Source organism: Peromyscus eremicus, chromosome 13, assembly GCF_949786415.1.
Source record: "Peromyscus eremicus chromosome 13, PerEre_H2_v1, whole genome shotgun sequence".
NCBI classification, from domain to species: Eukaryota; Metazoa; Chordata; class Mammalia; order Rodentia; family Cricetidae; genus Peromyscus; species Peromyscus eremicus.
The window spans coordinates 35,575,370-35,597,431 of NC_081429.1; positions in this window are offsets into that span (position 1 = coordinate 35,575,370).

Genomic DNA, 22,062 nt, shown 5'->3' on the forward strand with positions numbered 1-22,062 from the left:
GTACCTGACCAGAGAGAACTCTATCAAGGAGAGCAGTGGCGCTCTATCTGAAAAACTCCTTCACAGAAAGAGGCATGGCCAAATGTGTTCTTATCAGTCATTGGCACCAATGTATCAAAGTAGAAACAGAGGTGGGATGCTGGAGGTGGTGTTGCCAGGAGACACCAAGCCCATTATGAAACACATGCATTCAGACATACACAGAGCACAGTTCCTAAGCCAGGAACTGTCCTAAGCCTGTCTACCTGTCTATCACTGGTAGACCTGGAGTCTTTAACTTTGCCTTCCTTGGCTCTTGGGTCCCTTTAATTCTCTTCCTTCCATGCAAAGGGTAACCACTGATATTCTACTCATCCTGGAACTGATTTTTTAAAAAATGTACTACACTTTAAGCCAGGCACTCATCCACATGCAAACAGAGCCAGGAATCAGATCTATTTGACATGGCCGTCTTTCCCCTGTGTCCCAATAGTTATTCTTTATGCAACAATTCAGCCTTTGTAAGAGCCTAATTACAGCCAGAACTCCAAGACTCCCAGACAGAAGAGCATAAGTCACAATCCCAAAATGTCTTCACAGTCTAGACTTATTACTGCAGCACCCATCAGAGCTGAAATGAGAGACAATGTGTGGCAAACCGACACCCCAGGTATCCCCCTATGCCTGGTGGAGGGAGGTCACCTCATTTACCTGACAGTGTCACTGTGTCCTTTTACTTAACTGGCTCTTCTTTCACAAGGTAAATCCTCTTAGTGTCTTAAGAGAGCAAATAGCCTATCAGTCCCTGGCAACTTAATGAGAATGTAATCTTGTCCAACAGCAAAAGGTGGATGGTCAAAGAATGGTTATGTGGCTGGCTTGTAAATCAAGATCTACTTGGAACACTATAAAACATAGTCAGAGGGCACTCCCACATATGGATTCAGCTTCTAGACAGTTCCATGTGTTCCTGTACACTGAGAAGTGCATGAGACAGAACCAGGAAATAAGGGAATAGCAAAGTCTGGGAATTAAACATGGAATGGACAGTTCTAAGAGGGAAGCCGATCACAGCGCATCTTTGGGTTTTAGGATCCAGGATTTAATGGAGTGATAAGTATTGGGAATGGACACAGGGGTCCAGCCATCTGAATGGGGCCTAGAGTCCCAAGAGTCCCAAGGACACCACTAGCCACAAGCTGCTGCCACCATGTAACCTGCTCATTTCTATGTGGCCACGACATGAAAATTGTCTTGCTGTAGTTCACACGGAGTAAGTGATGGTAAAAGGACAAGAAATCTGGGGATGAGGAGACAGTTCCGTTACTACAGTACCTGCTGCACAAGCACGAGGACATGAGTTCCGAGCCCTCATAAAAGAGAGATGCTCAGGCCCAGATCTGCAGTCTTGGCACTGGGTAGGTACAAACAGGTGGATCCCTAGAGTTCGTTGGCCAGCCAGCATAGCCCCAGTCTCATTGAAAGACCCTATCTCAAAAAAATAAGGTAGAAAGTGATAAGGAATACACCAGACATCAACTTCTGTCACACACACGCATGCACGCACGCACGCACGCACGCACCTGCACATGCACACAAGAACAAAAAAATAATAATATCTCAGGCTCAGTGATAGGCCACTTGTCTATCATGTAAAAGGCTTTAGGTTCCATCTCCAACACCACAAAAAAAAAATCTCCATTTTTCACCAGGCTACTTTCAACCTTTCCTGAAGCTAGAACTCTGGTTCCCTAGTCCAGCTTCCTGCGCCAACACCCATGCCCTTGTCTTCTCCTCTGTAAAATCTACACATGTTGGCCTGTAGTTGGCTGTTTTACTCTTTTGCTGTTTTGGGGGGGAGGGCGCCACCCAGCTCCCAAATAAATACACGTAGAGACTTACTATTTCTTATAAATGCCCAGCCTTAGCTTGGCTTATTTCTAGCTAGCTTTTCTTAACCAATTATCCCATCTATCTTTTGCCTCTGGTCTTTTACCTTTCTCTATTTCTGTATTTCTTTTCTTCTTATTCTGTGTCTGGCTGTCTAGCTGGGTGGCTGGCCCCTGCAGTCCTCCTCTCCTCCTTTTCTTGTTCCTCTTTCATTCCTCTTCTTCTTCTTCTATTTATTCTCTCTGCCTGGTAGCCCTGCCGATCCCTCTGCTGCCTAGCTATTGGCCATTCAGTTTTTTATGAGACCAAGCAGGTATTTTAGACAGGCTCATTACAGCTTCTCAAATGCAACATAAAGGAATGTAGCACATCTTTGCGTCATTAAACAAGTGTTCCACAGCATAAACAAATGTAATACACCTTAAAATAATATTCTACAACATTGGCCTTTCAAGTTCCTTCTGGCTCCAGATCCCCTGCTGCCTTTCTGACCGACCTCCACCTCCAACATTCTGGCAAATCCTACCACTCCCATCCATGGTTCCCCTCTCAGACTCAGCTTCAGTAATTCCTTCTCAGGGAGATCATCTTAGACAATCACGGCTCATCTCAAATTGCCTAACAGATCACTAGCTCTTTAACTCATGTAGCCAGAATCTGGAACCCAACTGATGGGTTAACTTCCCAACACCATTGCTTCCTGTGTGACATTAGATAAGTTACTTTATCTAATGATAATATATGAAATTAATAATCAAGTGCACGTTTCAAGGTTGTAAGAATTGGCTCAATCTGGGGCTGGAGCGATGGCACAGTGGTTAAGAGTCCTTGCTGTTCTTGCAGAGAATTGAGTCCAGTTCTCAACATCCATGTTAAGCAGCTCACAACCAACCTGTAACTACATCTGCGGGAGCTCTGGTGCTCTCTTCAAGCTGCCATGGACACCCACACTCATGTGCACATATCCCCACTCAGATACACATACATACACATAACTAAAAATCAAGATTTGCAATACAATTATAAAGCATTGACTGAGTTAATGATTTTTACGACACAGTGCCTAGAATAAAAGACACAATGAAGCAGTAATTATAGTTTCTTTTTCTCTTTTGTTTTTACTTCTTAACACCGTCTCATCACGTAGTCCAGGATGTCCTGAAACTCACTGTACAGCTCACACTGGCTTTTAAAGTCCCTGCCACATGAAAACAAAATTATGATCTTGATGATGACTTCTGTACATGGGACAGTGCCAGGGGCTAGCCAAGGTCATACTCCTGCCCATGTTGGCCTCTCTAGTGCTGCAGTCAGTGCTAAGCATAATGCTTAGCCTAGCAGATATTCACATGGCAAAGGTGCAAAATACTGGTACTTAATTTATGAACATGAGTACTATGTTTTGTTTTCAGTCCCATCAAATGTTCCCTGTGATTATTTTCAGAACGAAAACTTTCTGTCTCTTCAGCTTAACTTGTGGTGAATGAGACCAAATATAAATGTCCATGTTCACAAGAGAAATCTTACCACTTGGAGAAGTTGCATGAATACCTTTCTCAAAATTTCTTCCTCCCAGCTCCCCAGGCTGAGTGCCTCTTAAGGAATTACATTTCAGGGAGCCAGCTCTCATGACCGGCAAGAAAGGGAAAAGTCAAAGCTTTTATTTATCCATTGGATTTCCAGATGTTGAGTATGTCTTAAGTTTTGCCTGAATGGTATTGACAATTTATGGTTGTCTTCGGAAAATCATTTGATAATGATCCAACTATCTAGAACCTCTTTATTTTATGCCCGTTAAAAGAAAAGAAAGTTATTACCCAGGAAAATTTCCAGACTGCCATAAAAGAAAGGCCATTGCTGCCAAGAAACACCTGCCATAAAACCTCTCCTAACAGCTTCTTACCTTTATGTATCTGTAAAGCGGCATTTTTAAAAACGAGAAGAGACCATCAATCATTTCTCTTTAAGGCTAATTGCGAATGTTTAGTGCAGAAATTAAATATTATAAGATGTGAATAAGGTGCATGGCATTCTAGAATTACATGCATGCATCTCCAGGAGGGGAATACACGAAGCATCAAGATCGTGGGACCAGTGATGCCACTAACATTCTGTGGGAGCTTTAGTGAGTCCTTTTTGGCCACCTTGCCCATTATCAATGCCCCATCCCCCATCTACCCAAAGAGCATGGCTAGTGGACATTTCATTGCCTTAAAGAGTTGTTCATGAGTGAAAATAAAAGATGTGGAAGCACTTTGAAAGAACTAAATGCGGGCCTTTGAGATAGCTTGGCAGGTAGAGGCAATTGTACCAAGACTAACTAACATGAGTTTGAGCCTCAGGATACATATGCTGAATGGAGAGAACTGACTCTAAGATGTCCTCTGACCGACATACTTGTGCTGTGGCACAAACTTTAGCGCGCGCGCGCGCGCGCGCGCGCACACACACACACACACACACACACACACACACACACATGCAGGCACACTCCTCAAACAAATAACTAAAGATGTAATAGAAAAGTTAAATGTGGCGTGAAAGCCAGGTGTGATGGTACATGTCTATAATCCCAGCATGTGGTTTACTGGAGAAGCTGGAAAGTGTGAGGTAATCATGGGGAATTTGGACCCATCTGGGTTATACAGTGCAACTTTGTCTCAGACAAACAAACAAATGAAAGACAAATAAATGTGACACAAAACTACAACAGTATAACCTTTTTTAATGGGAAAACAACTTACATGGACAGTTCCATGTTTACACAGCATTCAAAGCTACTGTAAAGAAGAAATAAGTGGAATCCGGCTTTGGACTCTAGATCAGTGTTTGCTAAATCTGGCTGTCTGAATCCCCAAATGCCCACTTGATAAAAAAAAAAAAAAAAAAAAAATAAGCTGCTCACACCACCATAAGCTTACCAAGTCAGAATCTCCATAGACCTATGGAGATTTGACCAGGAATTTGTATGGTGGACCTGGGAATCTATTTCAGCAAACTTCCCAGGAAATTCTAATAAAGGGGTCAGGGAAATCCTGGGCCAAATGACTTTGAGAGTCCTCTACCACAAGAGTAAAAAGGAAAACCCAGGTATTTATGTGATCATCTTCAACAGTGTCTGCCCCCCCCCCAAACTAATGATTACATAGTCAAATTCCACTCTGCCTCACCCAGGCCCAGGCTTATCAGTCAGAACATAGAGATCAGAGACTTACAAACACCAGCATCCCCTCCCTCTACCACAGTAGAAAAAAAAAAAAAAAAGAAATCTGCTAATGGAAGTAGATTGGGCACATCCCTCCAGCTCTACCCGCATCCATGACTGAAACCTAAGGGCATCTTGGAGATGGGGCATACTATCACAGCAATTTCAAAGGTGGGTGTAGAGATTAAATTTTTATCCTGAATAATGAGCTATTGATTATTGAAGGGAGAGCCTTCCCTCTCTCCCTCATTCCCTGTTTCTTTCCCTTTTTTCCTTTAATAGTAATCTCTCATGTATTTGTCACAGGCCAGGCCCTGTACTAGACTCAGGTTACATGCTAGGTTAGTAGCACTCACAGGCTGGTGAGACAGACACCAGTGGTAATAGCCTCCCTGTCCCTGAGGAATGAATCTAGAAGGGTGCTCAACTGCAGAGCCCTTACCAAGGGAGTCTGAGGGGGAAGAGATGACCAAAGAGACAAAGATAAGCTGGGACTATGGGGCAAAGTTAGTGAGCTGCCCAAATAAGTCAGGCAGAGGAAAGAGTCTGTGTTGATGTATAAGTGTACCAAGGCCCACACTGGCATCCCAGAGAATGAGAAAAGAGTTGGTGACATGAAGTATTGCCAAAGAGGCAAATCAGTGCCTTGTGAGTGGCCCATTCAATACTTCAGACTTTATCACGTGAGCAAGAGGAAAACATTGAAGGGCGGAATGCAGTGAAGAGAAAGTAGCCAACAAGACCTGTCAGCTTGAGGACAAGACCTGTCAGCTTGAGGACAAGACCTGTCAGCTTGAGGACAGGAACAAATGTGGAAACGGGGTCGTTGAGCCAACCATATAACACGGCTGTGGCAACAGCTGTGAAGACTGGGGACACGGCTCCCTGGGTGGACAAAATTAACAAGGATGAATTAGCATTTTTACTGGGGGGGGGCGTGGACAAAAATAATCACCATCAACTCCATCTGGTTGGAGCTCAGCTGAGATGACCGCACAACGTGAGGTTTGAGAACACGACGTCTAACCATTACCTTCCTAACGCACGGAATCCTGACCCAGAGATGCTAACCCCTACTTTAACGCGGATCGCAGACTGGCTCTGTTGCAGGGCAAAGGGGAGAAAACTCCCAGTCCCTGTTGCATCGGATCAACACAGGCAAAAATTAGGACAACAAAATCAAACCAGCCGGAGCCAAATACAGGGTCAGGCTGAAACCCTGCCCTGCAATGGTCTTGGGAACTCAACTTTTGATGTTTAAAAGTGTGAGTCTTATCCTTTCATGGCCGACCTGTCTCTCCAACGCTGCAATGTACTTGCGAAGAAACGAAATAAGCCAGTTGTCCCTGGTTCTCTCAGCTAGCCTGGACCTCATAAAAGTTCAGGCTCCCACGCTATACTATGAAAATTAACATGTGAAATAAGAAGATCCGATGGCCTTGTCTCGGAATATGAGGGTGGCAGTCCTCCCCATACCCTACCACAGAGTCTAATAGCATCCTGTCTAAGATAAAAACAAGTCCTGCTCCCTCCCCACCCACTCAGGCAGGCCTCTCACACCTACTTTTCCAGATGTGTTCCCGGGGCTGATAGAGCACAGCTGGACTGGACATGCAAGGCTCCCACTCCCACCTTAGGCAAGTCTTGGGCTTTGCAGAGAGCTTCACAACTGGAGGCAAGAGGCTTCTCGTGGTGTGCATTACACTCACCCTCAGCCAAAAAGATGAGCCAAAGGAGTTAGAGACCCCGCATGACATCTGACACAGCTCGCCGCCGTATGCAGACTCATACTGTGGCTTCCCTGAGATTAATTGTATTTTTCCTGGAACAAAGCTGGAAATCACTCAAAGGGCAATAAATGCTGAAATATGTCTATGCTCTGCCAAAATTTCAGACAAAAAGCCAATAAGGCCATTTTTACCTTATGTACTTGAATGGAGTCTCCCCCTCCTAACACCCCAAAATAGACCCTTTCTAATGCAATGGACTAAAGCAACCAGAGAGCTCAAAAGACATGTTCATTTTAGTTTAAAAAGTTAATTTACTTGGGTCCACCATGCCATTTGTTGGTATTTGCCATATAAGAGACTCTAGAACCCACATCTCCTCGTTAAATCTTGTGAAGGAGTACTGTTTGCAGGTATGTGGACAACATGGAGCCTCTGAAGGTCACCTTGTGTCATAGTAGAGAGGCCAATAATGGAAAGACTGTAATAACAGAGAACGTGTTAGCAATAGCTACCTCTGGATTTTCCAGACATGACGGAGGTTGACCTAAAATCTCATCCTGGCATGACATGAAAGCTCTTGGGGGTTCCTTCAAGTCAAGTAGAGAGTGATAGTGACCTGTGCCCTATATGTATAAAGAAATTCATGGGTTATGAAGAATGTTCATACATCATCATCTTTCTCTTCCCAACATACCAGTTAGTTGGGTATTATTAATATCACCATAAAGATGAGGCAGCTAAGGGCCCCACACTTTGAACAGGCTTAGAGAAATTCTTTAGAGGAGATGGTCATGTATGTGAGGATGACTAAACACATGACTGTATTTACAAGTGACCAGGATGAGGACCTGAGCCAAAATTCAGCAAACTCAGAATAGAATTTTGAGTTAAGAGGTGGTGCTGTTGCTGCTGGTGGTCACGGTGCTGCTGGTGCTGGTTTTGGGTACTAAGGATCTAAAATCTGACCCTGTGAATGCTGGACAAGCACTCTTCCAATAATCTACACGCCCAAACCTTAGGGGGTCATATAAGATGCTATTTCTAAATGTGAGGGACAGATTTTCAAAGGACACAAGGGATACGTTGGTACTCCAGGATTAGCAATGTGACTGCTACATTTTTAGGTCTAAGTAGATGCCAGAACGCAGAGAGAACAAAGCATAAGAAAGGGAGCCCTTGAGTTCTGTGACCTTCATTCAAGGCAGTCAGTGACCTGGGGGAAAAGGTGCACCAGTTACCTGGTTCCTTGTGTGTGTTAGCTGTGGCTGCATTCCTGCTGAGCTACTCCTGGCCTGGCTCCAGAGAGTAGCACCTAGCCCTAATCCATCCTTTGTTTAACCCGATACCTTTTTTTTTCTCTTATCACCCTATGTGAATCTTGTCTGAGAGTCTCAAAGGCCTATGTAAAACTTGGTTCAGGAAACCAGGCAAACTGTGGTACCTGATAAATACAGGAATTTGCACTTGGCATTGTATCTTGGGGAGCTTCTTTCAGGTTGTTTTGAGCATATGGAAATCAACTGGCTAAACTGTAAATATTGAGAAAAATAAAAATGCCCTGGGTGAAGGGAAAGTACTTCGGTCCTTAGAGGATGGACCCCCTCTGCAGCTGCGAAAGGCTAGATTCATTCTTAAGGTGCCTCTGAGTCTTCTTTCCACGGCTCCACGTGAATCCACACACCTGTGATGCGACACTTTGCGACAGTTAGCCAGCTTTACATTACTATATCAAATACCTGAGAAAACCAATTTATAAGGTCTACTAGTGTGTTTTGTTCGGTTTGGGCAGTTTGGTCCATTAGTTGGCTCTTTTGGCTTGGCCCTGTGGACAGGCAGCCCCTCATAGAGGAAGCTCACAGCTGACCTCACCATGACCTGAGAGCAAAAGACAGAAGAGGAAGACACCAGGACCCTACAATCCCCTTTGATGACATGTTCTCAGTGATCTAGAGGCCTCCAATTACAGCCCTTTTCTTAAAGATTCCACTATCTCCCAACAGTGTGATCTTGAGGAATAAGTTTCAACACGTGCATCTTTGGAGGACACTCAAGACCTAATCTAAAATAAACTGACTCAAACAGTAAGAGAATAAGGAGCAACTGAGGTAAAGCACATACCTGAGCATCTTAGAACAAAGAGTAAAAGAGAGAAAGGAGAAAGAACCAGAGAGGAAAATGGCACACAAACATACTCACCCCAGATGTCTTGAATGTCTGGGCCATTTCCCTAATGGCAGCTGCTGTGTACCCAGGAGCACTGACCTACAGAGGCAAATGCTGGCTGACCATCAGAGCTCTTGTGAAGGTCTAGACTTGACTTTACGGACTCCATCTTAGAGAAAGGGCCACCTAGACTTGACTTGTACAGCCTCCATCTTAGGGAAGGGGCCACCATCTCAGACCACCGGCTGTACTCAGTTCCAGGAAGGACCTCAGGAATGTGCCATGACAACTTGAATGGATACAGAGCAGTATCCTCCTACAGACATCCTGTCTGCAGTTTCTGGCCCTTGAAGATGTCTAGATAATCCTGCTGAGCAGCCCAGATAATCCTGTTCAGCGGGTTGTGGTTCCCCGCCAAAAGTCTAACCCAATGGTTTCAAATGTGGTTTTGCGCCCAAAGTCTGGACCAATAGTTTCAAAAAACCACCTTGCCACATAGCCCTTCCATCCAATCCCAAATTGCCAATTCCTGGCTTTTGGTTTTTCCCTATAAAAACTCTCTACACCTGGGCTCTTGGCCACCTCCATATTTCCTTCCATCTGCTGTGAGGCAGCCCAGGTTGAACCTGAATAAAAGGACCCTTATGTGCTTGCATGGGAAACTAACTGGCTCCCTGGTGGTCTTGGAATGGGTACACCACTCTGAAGACTTGTAGTCTAGCAGCAGCCATTTTCCAAGCTCTTGACATCCCAGGATCACAAAAGAACACTACTGGCATTCCTATCACAAACTCCAAAGTCCAAGTTCATGGACTGCAATGCTATACAGAAAAAGCTTGTGAGGATTTGTGGGGGAATAGGGGTGTTTTGTTTTATTGAGACAAGGTCTTATGTAGCCCAGGCTAGCCTCAAACTTTATATGTAGCTCAGGATGACTTTGAACTTCAGATCCTCCTGCTTGATCTCTCAAGTGCTAAGATTATTGCCAAGATCCACCACACCCAGTTTTATGTGGTGCTAGATTAAGGATCTATTACAATTGATCCCTGTCTTAGTCAAGTTCCAGGGAATTTAAGTAGCTTGACCGACATCAAACAGCTACATAGATAACAGACTGGGATATGGATGAAGATTTATTTCTTAGAGCTTATTCATAAGGTAGTCTATGTTTATTTGAGAGGACACAGAATAGGAAATTATCAATACTTATTTGTGTTTAATACTGATGTCTCCCATTCAGCATTGTTGTTGTTGTTTTGGTTTTTTAAGATAGGATTGCTCTGTGTACCTCTAGCTGTTCTGGAACTCACTCTCTAGACCAGGCTAGCCTCAAACTCAGAGATTCACCTGCCTCTGCCTCTGGAGTGCTAAGATTAAAGGTGTGCGCCATGTTGATAAAAATTCCATAGCAGAGGTATCTTCTACTGTGCCAATTCCCTCCATGTGTGAGTTGGGTACCTACCAGCCACAATGATGGAATGTGTATTCTGATCATATGCCCAAGAGAAGGGCATGGAAATTGGTGAATATTCAGTTTCTGCTCAAGAAGGAAAGGTAGTTCTTCCTAAACTCTTCAGTCCCTCAGCCCATGCCTAGGTAGCAGGAGTGGAGTCCAGCGACAGATCTAAATAAGCCTCTATCCAAATCCTTTATTTTGTTCAGAACAATTAGGGAATAAAATGCAACACAAAGGCTTCCAGTTGCCACGGACAGACTAGCACAAAACAAGATGAAAACCTCACCAAGAGCCCTAGTCTCCAAAGTCAGTTTTTCCTCTACATTCCAGGAGTACATGATAGTTAACTAGCCAATCTAGTTTCTGCTCTTATTGACTCTACATTCTATGGAATGTAGTGCTGTGGTTTTGAATATGAAATGACCCCCGCCCCGGGCTCATGGGTTCAAGGGTCGGTCCTCAGCTGGCGGCACTATTTTGGAAGGTGTGAGAACTTTAGGAATTGAGGCTACAACGGAGGAAGCAGTTCACTATGAGTGAGGTGCCCTGTGAAGAACATCTCGTCCATTTTCCTCCCCCTCTCCTGGCCACTAGGAAGCGTCACCACATGCTCCCACCACCTGCTATCTCTGCCTCTCCTCAGTCTCAAAGCAATGGCTCATAGGCCAGAACAAGCTTTTTCTCCTTCAAAGTCATTTATATCTGGTATTCTGTGACAGCAACGGGGAAAAAAAATAGAATTGAAAAAAAAAAAAACTGGCACAGGCCACAAGGCACTTCAAAGTGGATCTTTCAGGCTCCCTGTGGTCACCACTTCCCATCTGACTCCACTGCCAGAGTTTCCTTGTCTCCTTGCAAAGGCTACTGTACATTAAGATTCCGTTTCACAGTGGGGCGAAAGGATAAGATGTATCTTAATTTACCTGGGGTTCTGCCTACCTAGCTTATTTAGATTTTCAGCCTGCTGAGAAGGAATTGGTCTTTCTTAATGATCAGTTCAAGACTTTACCTGTTGCTGACACTGGGATGTATTCTAGCCCTGGTTAAAATTCAGGGACAGCATTTAGTCAGGCAGCCTGGGGGCAGCAGGTCCTCTCTAGCCCTCTATCATTACTTAATTTTCTGCCCAGCAAAGTCAAGAAAATAGGACTTGGAATGAGATTACGTCTGAACCTAGGAAATGTCACTCTTTGAATTCCAACTCCCAGTTTTAATGCTTTTTGGCATGGGTGAGCTTCCATATTTCCAGCCTGACACCCAAGCTTTGCAGCTCCTACAGTTTCCAGAGCTTACTACTTCCCAGCTGCCTACCTTCCACAAATTATTAGAAATTAATTTGACTTGGTTCAGCATTATCTGACAATTGCACTGACCCCCCCATGAACCTTTCTGACTAATTTACATCCCCGCCATGAGGCTTAACGTCCACAATGCCCATGCACATTATTTTAAGCTCATGCCAATTATAATTTTTAATATAGTCTGAATATCATGCTGTTACTTAGCAACAAAGGTCACTCAGATAAATAATAATATCCCGCGAGCCTATTGATAGCCTCAGTTCTTTTTCATGGGGATGGAGAGTGAGAAGGGAGACCTTTCCAAGCTTCTGCTAGTGTTTGAACTATTGACAAGTAACTACTACCTTCAGGCCCTCTAATGCAGGCAAGTTCACTCCCAGAGCCTGTTCGTCCTGCTTCTCCTCACTACAGCTGCTCAAGAGTGAATGAGTGGGACTGTTCAAACGCACCTCTTCCCAGGCCTCCTCTGCACTGCCCCTTATATTGGTGCAACTTCAGAAAACTTAATTAATACCAGATGCAAAGGGATCCAGAAATGTCAAGCTTAAATTGGCAGGGATGCTTTATTTCAGAGGTCAGAGGTCAAGGGTTGAGTCCAGGGATGTCCAACCTCTTGATATCGAAACACACTGGAGTAACCGTGCAATCAAGTTACTAAAAGACCCAAACCAAACAATGACAATGACATCAAAAACAAACAAAACACTCTGGAATAAAAGACTCATATTTTAAGTAACTTTACAGTTTGTGTTGGGCCACATTCATAACTGTCCTTGGCTATGTGTGGCCCATAGGTTACTGGTTGGACAAATCTCTGTCCCTTAGAAAATGACAGTAGTGTGTTGCATGGGTCTGTCTTTAGTGGACAGCCCCAGAAGTCATCGAGGCCTAAGATTTCCGTAGTATAGCTGGGCTCCCTTGGAGTCTCCCAACCTCCTACACACTCACTGCCACGTCCTCTCATGGAGGACGAAAACACTCTTCCTCCCCATGTAACGGAGAACTGAGAGTTACCTGAGATGCTCAATACTCAGGGATGCTCAGAACCTGTGAAGTTCAGTATAAATAAGGGAATTCCTGTGATGAGCCCTCAGAAAAGACCAGGCATATCTTCACAAAGCTGGCAAGTCTCTAGGCCAGGGACATTCCAGCACCCTTTCAGTTCTCTTCCCAATGGCCAGGAGATTGCCCTGGAGTCCAGTCTCAGACAAAAGAACAATGAGCCCCAGCTTATTCTTTCTCCAGCAAGACCTTCCATCATGACGCAGCCAGACAAAGATTCCTTCTAGGATTTGACACATTTGAGTCTTTGCAGTTACCTATAAAAAGGGATGTGGTTCTCTCTCTCTCTCTCTCTCTCTCTCTCTCTCTCTCTCTCTCTCTCTCTCTCTCACACACACACACACACACACACACACACACACACACTGCATACTTTCTATTCTATGGAAATCAAGCCCAATGTTCTTCATTCAAATTAACTCATCATCAAGTACCAAATCCAATACTTCATAGGTTCACTTTTAATCTGATGACCTAGGCACCATTACTATTCCCACCTTTTAGAAAGAAACTGAGGAACAGAAGCCCTTTGTATTATTTACTTAGCATGCAGCAGGAACACAATATATTAACAAAAATTCAAAACCCCATGTATTTAGCTGACCCTGGCTTCCAGTTTCTTTTACTTCTAGAATATAATGAAACCATTCTCATACACCCTTTTGTGGGTGTCTTAGTTGGGGTTTCTATTGCTGTGACTAAACACCATGACCAAAGGCAAATTGGAGAGGAAAGGGTTTATTTGGCTTACACTTCAGCATTGCTGTTCATCACTGTAGGAAGTCAGGACAGGAACTCAAACAGGGCAGGATTCTAGAGTGGGAGCTGATGCAGAGGCCATGGAGGTGAGCTGCTTACTGACTTACTTCCCATGGCTTGCTCAGCCCACCTTCTTATAGAACCCAGGACCATCAACCCCAGAGATGGCACCACCCACCACAGGGCTAGGCCCTCCCCCATTGATCACTAAATGAGAAAATGCCTTACAGCTGGATCTCAAGGAGGCATTTCCTCAGCTGAGGCTCCTTCCTCTCTGATGACTCTAGCTTGTGTCAAGCTGATAAACAAAACCATCCAGTTCAATAGGCCATAGTGGAAAATCTTAAAGGATCCTGATTTCCACAGAAATCTTCAAGATAAAGTTACAGGAGATCTTGCCCTTTTGCTCTGATCATCCACAATGCATGTCAGCAAGCGAGTCCTGGTGAATTTCTCATTTCTTGAGCAGTTTTTCCTCTTAAAGATTAAGCCTTGCCGGGCAGTGGTGGCACATGCCTTTAATCCCAGCACTCAGAGGCAGAGGCAGGTGGATCTCTGTGAGTTTGAGGCCAGCCTAGGCTACAGAGTAAGACCCAGGACAGGCACCAAAACTACACAGAGAAACCCTGTCTCAGAAGAAAAAAAAAATTCAGCCTTAACATCATAATTCTGCCTACTGTGCATTTTGCAATGCCCTAAGCCAGACATCAGAACAACAAAATGTGGACACAGAAGATACCCTGGTTAGGATCTGAGCCTATGTTCTGTGGCCATGAGCATGTCCACGTGTTAAAAACACTAACTGAACAGTATATTAGAACCACTGAATTCATCTCTCTTATAATTATCATTCCACTTCATGCCTATAGATTAAATGAAAATGAAGCTATCAATTAAGCTGATTTCTTTCCGGACCAGTGCTTCTCATGGCAAGATAGAAGGTCAATGAGCTGTTGAGAAAGGACCCACGTTGTGTCATTTCAACAAACCCCTGCAGGCCCTCTCAGATTCACTCTCAGCACTGACCGACCAGCCTCTATTTTGCTGATAAGCCTGGTGTGACTAGAGGTCCCCAATCATTGATGTTGGTTCAGGAGGTGCCGCTGTGCAGGGGAACGCCACTCTATTATTTCATTTGAGCTAAAAATCATTTGCAATTCTCTTCCCAAGCCAGAGTACCCCAGGGCCCCTAAAACGACAGCTGTTAGAAGCTGCCTTCCACCTTTAGGCTTCTGCCACACATCACTTGGAATCAGGGTAGAGACCCACCGGCCTCTGGTTCACCCTCCAGCAGGAAATTGCTTGCTGCACTCATCCATGGGACAAAAGCCAGCCACACCATCAGGAGCCATAAAGAGGCCAAAGGCAAGCAGCCATCCTCTAGGATATAATCCTCTTCAGAATCTCTGCTCCTCTATGCTGTTCCCTTTCTCTGCCTGGTTATATTCCTATTGAACTTGATTTCTAAAATGTGGGTGTGTCCCGGATCCTCAGTGGTTTGCACGTTTTCTTAATCATTACCCATCAGCCCCTGGCATAGGAACAGTGTCTTAGAGCAAGTCTCCATGCTCTCAGCTTGACATGCACTTGTATGCCTATTCACCCACCCAATATTTGTTACAAGCAGCTCAGTGTCGGAGTGTGCAAGAAGCTGGAGATAGGCTTGAACACAATACCTGTGTATTTGAGGGAGTCAGCTGTTGTAAAGGAGTCAGGAATGTAAATCAATCATTGTAGTGCTTGCAGGGAGCTTCTTGAAAACCCCAGCATTGCACAGAGGCAGGTGAGACAGACTTGGGCAGAACGGGGACACCTACAAAGAGGGATAAAAGCGGGGACTATTGTACTAGACCCTAAGGACTAGGGAAGGGAGGGTTCCAGATAGAAACATCAGTGCAATCAAAGGCAGAAGACCATGGAAGGCCAGGTGGGCTCAGGAGACTGCAGCAAGTTCCTCCCCCTCTGCATGTTGGGATGTTCGGAGTATGACACATGAAGGGACGTGAAGGTAGACCAACAATGGGAACCAGGCTTTGGAGTGTGAACCCCTGGGGACTTTATCCGGCCGTGTAAGTAGCTAACACATTTTAAGCTGCACAATACATGGAGCGTGCATCATCCCATCTCAGTAAAAGAGGTGTGAGATTGAACCTTAAAAAACTCACCAGTGTTCCCTCACTTTGACCCACAGATGTGGAAATCCCATGACCAAGCTAGTGCCGTTCTTATCATCATTTAAGAGGCAGGGGAATTATAGCACCTTCATGTTTTACCCAGTGGCGCCTAGCTATGCACGCAGTAAGGGGTAGTTTCAAACCCAGGTGCTTTCAGACAGGGGGTTCAATTTTACATAAGAAATGAGAAGACCTCAAGGAATTAAGCGGGAACCACGTTCGTTTCCTAGAGCAGAGCATCATGGGCAGAGGAAAAAGCAAGTACAAATTTCCTGAAGCAAGAAGATAACCCAGGATGTCCTAGGAACCCAGGAGAGCCAGCATGGCTGGTGCAGAGAGAAGAGTTAAGAGAGAGAAGGTGAAATTGGAGCTATGACATGAAAAGAGGTTAGGTCCAGCTTTATAGTCCAGTGAGAGAGGAGAACGAACCCAGATGCTTAGCTGACTCCTATGTAAGAACGAACTTGGAAATGATATAAAAATGGAAACAGGAGAACTGAAGCTATAAAAGTACAGAGGAAAACTTTATGTTATTGCTCAGGGCAGTGATTTCTTGGATATGAACACCAAAGCACATGCAACAAATGAAAAAACAAACCAATTTTACTTGCATCAAACTAAATGTCTTCATAGCACAGGCAACAACTGACCAAGCAAACAGACAACTCATAGACTGGGAGAAAGACTTACAAATTCCACACTCGATAAGGAACTGATATCTAAAACATATAAGAAATTTCAAGTGCTCAATGCTGATAAAATAACCACACTTAAAACAAGTAAGTAAAGGGGTTTGTGCTTACGTTTCTCAAACGAGAACAGTCAATTGACTGGCAGATATATTTAAAAACTGCTCAGCATCTCTAGGCCAAAGAGAAACTGAAATTGTACTGAGGAGTCACCTCATTGGATAGATTTGCTAATACTGAAAATCTGAGAGAGAAAAAGGGATGCTAAGAACATGGAGAAGGAGGCACTCTACACAGAACTGGTGATGGCACAAGTTGGTGCAACCACTTTGGAGAAGCGTCTGGAGGCTTCTCAAGAAAACTAAAATCAGAAACACTGTGTCATCCAGGCATGGCACTGGCCTGAGGAATGAAGTCAGTGTGTTGGGGGGGCACTGGGAGCAAAGACTGCCATCCTCGTTCATGCCTGCAAGCTCGTGAACTAACGAGGTGGGAAGCTGCTCCATACTCCTCGAGCATCCCTCCTCGTGGATGCTAGACCCAAACAAACAACCCCAGAGAATGTCACGTGACTAACAGTGTACTCCCATTCCTAAAACTTGCCCCTTCCCCTCTCCTTGCTCAAGCTTTCTTTCCAGTCTGAAAATGGCATACTCTCTTTTGTGTAGTAGTAGTAGTAGCAGTAGTAGTAGTAGTTGTTAAGAATTTCATACCATGTTCTGTTCATATTTTTCCTCTCCCCCAACTTCTCCCAGACCACCCTCCCCACCAACATTGCTCCCTCCCTACCCACCCAATTTCATGTTCTTTCTCTCAGAAAGGAAGGAAGAAAGGAAGGGAGAGAGGGAGGGAGAAAGGAAGGGAGGGAAGGAAGGACGGAGGGAAGAAGGACAGACAGGAGAGATGGAGAGGGGAAGAGGAGACGAGACGAGATGAGACAAGATGAGACAAGACAAAAAATGGCATGGAGTCCAGTGTGTATTGGCCAACGGCTCCTGATCATGAGGCCTGCCTGGAGCGTCTTTGATATACCCAGTGTCACCCCACTGAAGAAAATTAATGTCCCCTCTTCCAGCAGCTATGAATCGGAAACAGGCTCTTGGCTTCATGTCCACTTCCCCTTCTCCATACTGGGACTGTCTGGCACGAGCTTATGTAGGTCTTGTGCATGCTGTCTCAGTCTCTGAGTTCATACATGCATCAGCCTGGGTTGTGTCTGGGAACCACGGTTTCCCTGGGGTCATGCACCACCTCTGGCTCTTACAATCTTCCCGCTTCCTCTTCTGCCTAGGTCCAAGGAGAGGGTGTAATAATGACACCTTAGAGCCGAGGCTCCCACTCGCTGCACGTTGTTCAGATGGGGTCTCTGTGTTAACTACCATCTCCTGCAAGAAGCCACTTTTCTGAGGAGGCTTGAGCAATGCCCTGATCTATGAGTACAGCAATATGGTGTTGGGAGTCCCATTATTATGCTCCTTTAGCCAAATAACAATGGTAGCTTTTCACCCAGGGCCCAGGACCTATCTAGTCACTTCTGTAATTTTTGCTTCTCTAGCCACACCTGCATCCAGCTCCCTGTGCGACATTCTGCTCTCAGAAGCATCTTCTCTTCCGAATCTGTTGTAAGAGAAAATCTGACAATTCACTGAACACAAAGTCAAACATCTATATGTTTGATTGTGAACACACAGATACATGTAATACAAGCATGAATGTATCCCATATGCTTCCTGGAAGAATATGGCTCTACCAGAACAAGAGGGCATCCAATATTAATCACACACACATGGATTTTGCATAACAGTCTGCCCATGGCTTTGATTTCTAAGAGAAATTAACATTTTAGTCTATGTAAATAATCTTTGCCATTGAAAGAAACAGAAGGGGAAATTATTTTTTCCCCTCGCAACAGAATTTGTCTCCTTCTGGTTTGCGAATGCCAGTTAAGGTCAAAGGAAAAATTCTTCTACAGCCTTGCGACAGTCACCTTGGCTTGACATTGGTTAAAATCTGGATCAGCTAACAGCTGTGCTCCGGCGACCTAAGTCTCACTCTGTGCAGGGGAGTGAGCCAGCCTTTCTGAAAGAGGCCATATAGCTTTCACAGTTCGTTTTCAGTGATGTACACAGAGCGCTGGCAGGGAGCTGTGGCTACAGCAGGTGCCTCTTTCCTGTCAATCCCCAGGAATGACGGAGCTGCTGAGCCTTTATTTGATATTCTGGAGGCTTTCATGCACCATTATGTGATCGCATTGCCTTTTACATGTGTTAACATGGGCAGTGCGCTGTCAGATGTGAACACTGGCTTGAATCTGCTCCCACCCTCTGCTATACGGTAGAACAAAAAGATCTCGGTGATTCTCTGGAACTACCCTAGTGTGGCCTGATAACTCCCACTATGGTCTTCAGAAGAGTTGGAAAACCTGAGGGATCTGTCTTTCCTGTCACTCTTTACCAAGGAAACTGACTCCCAAACAAAAGTGAAACCACTCCCTTCTGAGAACCCATGGATACATACATATCAACCCTGGAAACATAACTTCAGAAGTAGATGAGCTTTGGGCTGTTGCTGTTTTCCTATGTGCACATCTATGACATCTATTTGGTTAGAAGTCTTTTGATGTGTGATCACGGCATTAGTTAATACTGCCAGGAGAATCGCATCACCCGACTTCAGCTTACTTCTGGAGCCCCACAAAGTGGCTCAGTCCTAGCCCGAGAGAAGCTTTGGGAAGTGGGCAAATGGGGGATCCTGCTACCTGGTTCCGAAGCACTCCAGTTTGCTAAGTGTCTGATCAATGTTAGTTCCTGACACTCTGCTCTTCGGCACCTCCCTCATCTAAACATGAAGCTATCAGTCCAAATTACATTAGCAACACATTCAAAGACAAGAGTCTAAGACAGATGAGCATCCAATTAGGGAATACTCTGGGGTTGGGATAAAGAATGAGAGAAGATTATTGGGGCTGGCATAGAAAGATTCCTAAGGCACACTGAACACTGTAAATGAAAAAAGAGCAAATCACAGAACTCCAACTGAAAAGCCCGTCCTCTTTATTTTCTTCAAGGCAGATCAATGTAGAAATGTAAACGGAGACTTGCCATATGTTCATGGGTAAACAACTATAAATGTATGTGTGTAACATACCTCTCCACTCTTAGAATTAGTTGTGAAAGTGCACTTATACATTGTACTGCTGTAGTATGAATTGTTCTTCAGTGACTGAGGTACACTGAGGGCCGAATCTTCTCTTTATCCTGTGTTCTCTGCTTTCTACAATGAGAAAGCCCTATATGAATGTCTCAGTCAGGGTTTCTATTACTGTGATGAAACACCTTGACCAAAGCAACTTGTGGAGGAGAGGGGTTATTTGGCCTCCACTTCTATATCACTGTTTATCACAGAGGAAGTCAGGACAGGAACTCAAACAAAGCAAAACCAAGAGGCAGGAGCTGATACAGAGGCCATGGAGGGGTGCTGTTTACTGGCTTGCTCATCAAGGCTTGCTCAGCCTGCTTTCTTATAGAACCCAGGACCACCAGCTCATAGGTGGTCCCACCCACAATGAGCTGGGCCCTCCCCCATCAATCACTAATTAAGAAAATGTCCCACAGGCTTGCCTACAGCATGATCTTACAGAGGCATTTCCTCTATTAAGATTCCCTCCTCTCTGATGATTTTAGCTTGTGTCAAGTTGACAGAAAACTAATCAGGACAGTGTGTAACTTGGAAATAAAAAAAAACTAAGTTTATTCATTTACTTCTTCAGGACTCATGGGATAGAGAGATGGCTCAGTGGTTAAGAGCATTTGAAAAGTCTCAGTAAATGCTTTAGTAGAGTTAGTTGGCTTTCCATGATGCCTTTTTCCTGGTATTCATTCCTCCCATTTCCCCTCATAATGAAATATTGCAAGCCAAAAGTGTGCTTTCCTAACCTTTCTTGTAGCTCCACGAAGCCAGTTAACATAGCTAATGAGACAAGAACGGATAGGCCGGGAGAAAGAGGTGGTGGTACCTTTTGTCCTTGCTCTGAAAGGATAAGATACCTGGAACCACAGCAGCTAGTTTGCCAATGAGAAGTGTCAAGGCCAAGGGAACCGCAGAGGCCAGGCCACATGTTGTTCAGCTACTAAACAAATACCAGCAGCTGCCTGCCTCCAGAATTCTTAACGTTATTAAGAAATATAAATCTCTGTTAGTTTAAGCTACTGTTGAGTATTTTGTTGCTAACGGCTCTGTTCATTCCAAACTAACATAAATGCTTACTGTGTGCCGGGAAAAGTCAGGGTAGAGATGTTCTTTTTACAAGAAAGAGGGAAAATCAGAAGCAGCACAAAATGACCAAGATTACAGAAGAAGATGACGTTCAAAATATAAATCAGAAGAGGTGCAAAATGAGAGTTTCATGATTTCTTCAGTCCCCATCTCAGGGAGGAGGAGGGGCATGTGATCCAAGTCATAAAAACAAGAGGGCTATTGAGCCAATTAAATAAGACCTAATTTATGGAAGTGGTTTATAAAGAGAATAACAGTATACACATCTAAGGGCTAGTGAGGGGGTCATATGTGATTAGGTTGAACCATAGATGGATAGTAGCTAAGATTTCATATTCTTTCATACTTACTGGAATTTAAAATCTCAGTACCCTACATGCAAAGATACGGATCTCCAGGAAATTATGTCATTTCTTTACACTTCAGTTTCCTAATATATAATTGGTACCACAATAGTGATTATTTCCATGGGACTTTGGTAAGATTTAAATAAAAAAAACTAGAGGGTGCTGTATAGCGTACTAGAGGGCCCGGTCATTGTTCTATCAGATGACCTCAATGGTATCTGAAGGCATTTGTGTATCAGAATGTATGCTCACTACCTCCCCATTACTCAGGGAAAGACCCATAATAATTCTGTCTGGCTTAAAGAATTCAGAGAACCACTGCTACTAAAAGAAATGTAGCACTCACCTAAGGAAGGACAGACTTCTGGTCTTCCAGAAGTATGTCTAGGGTAGCGACAACAAACAAGTGAGATACCCAGGGAATCAGAAGGCTGGAGGCATTCTCTCAAAGAGATAGGATGTGACCCCAGGGGAAGCAAAATAACACACAGACAATAACAACACCCCAGTGCAGTGCAGGAAGCATCCCAAACCATCAAGAGATTAATTGTCAGACAAGAAGGATGGGCAGGCGGGGTGAGGGGATGCGGAATTCCATGAGGCCAGAGAGATGTGAGAGGGGGAAATGATTCAAGAATGTTCAGGCAGAAAAGGGAAGCCACACTTTCCCAGCAGAGCAAAGGGCTATCCCAGGGAAGGCATGTATTCCAAAACATGAAAACAAGAAGCCTTGGGCACATCTGGCATGGCCTGGGCACGGAGACCATGAGGGGGACCAAAGCAAAGGGACCACGAAAGGGTGTGCCGGTGAAGAGGAGGCACCCAAGCCCAGCAGACTCTGAATGTGGAGGGCTTCAGGCAGATGCAGAGGCAATATCTGGAGGAAGAAAAGGGTCATGCAGGTAGCAAGTGAGCCCAGTGGTCGGGGCCACATGATGAAATGAGTCAGCAAGTACCAGGCAGAACTCCACGGCTGAGCAAGTTAGGAAGCAGAGCTCAGCCCAGCCAGTGGGGCTTGTGGTAGGGAGTCTT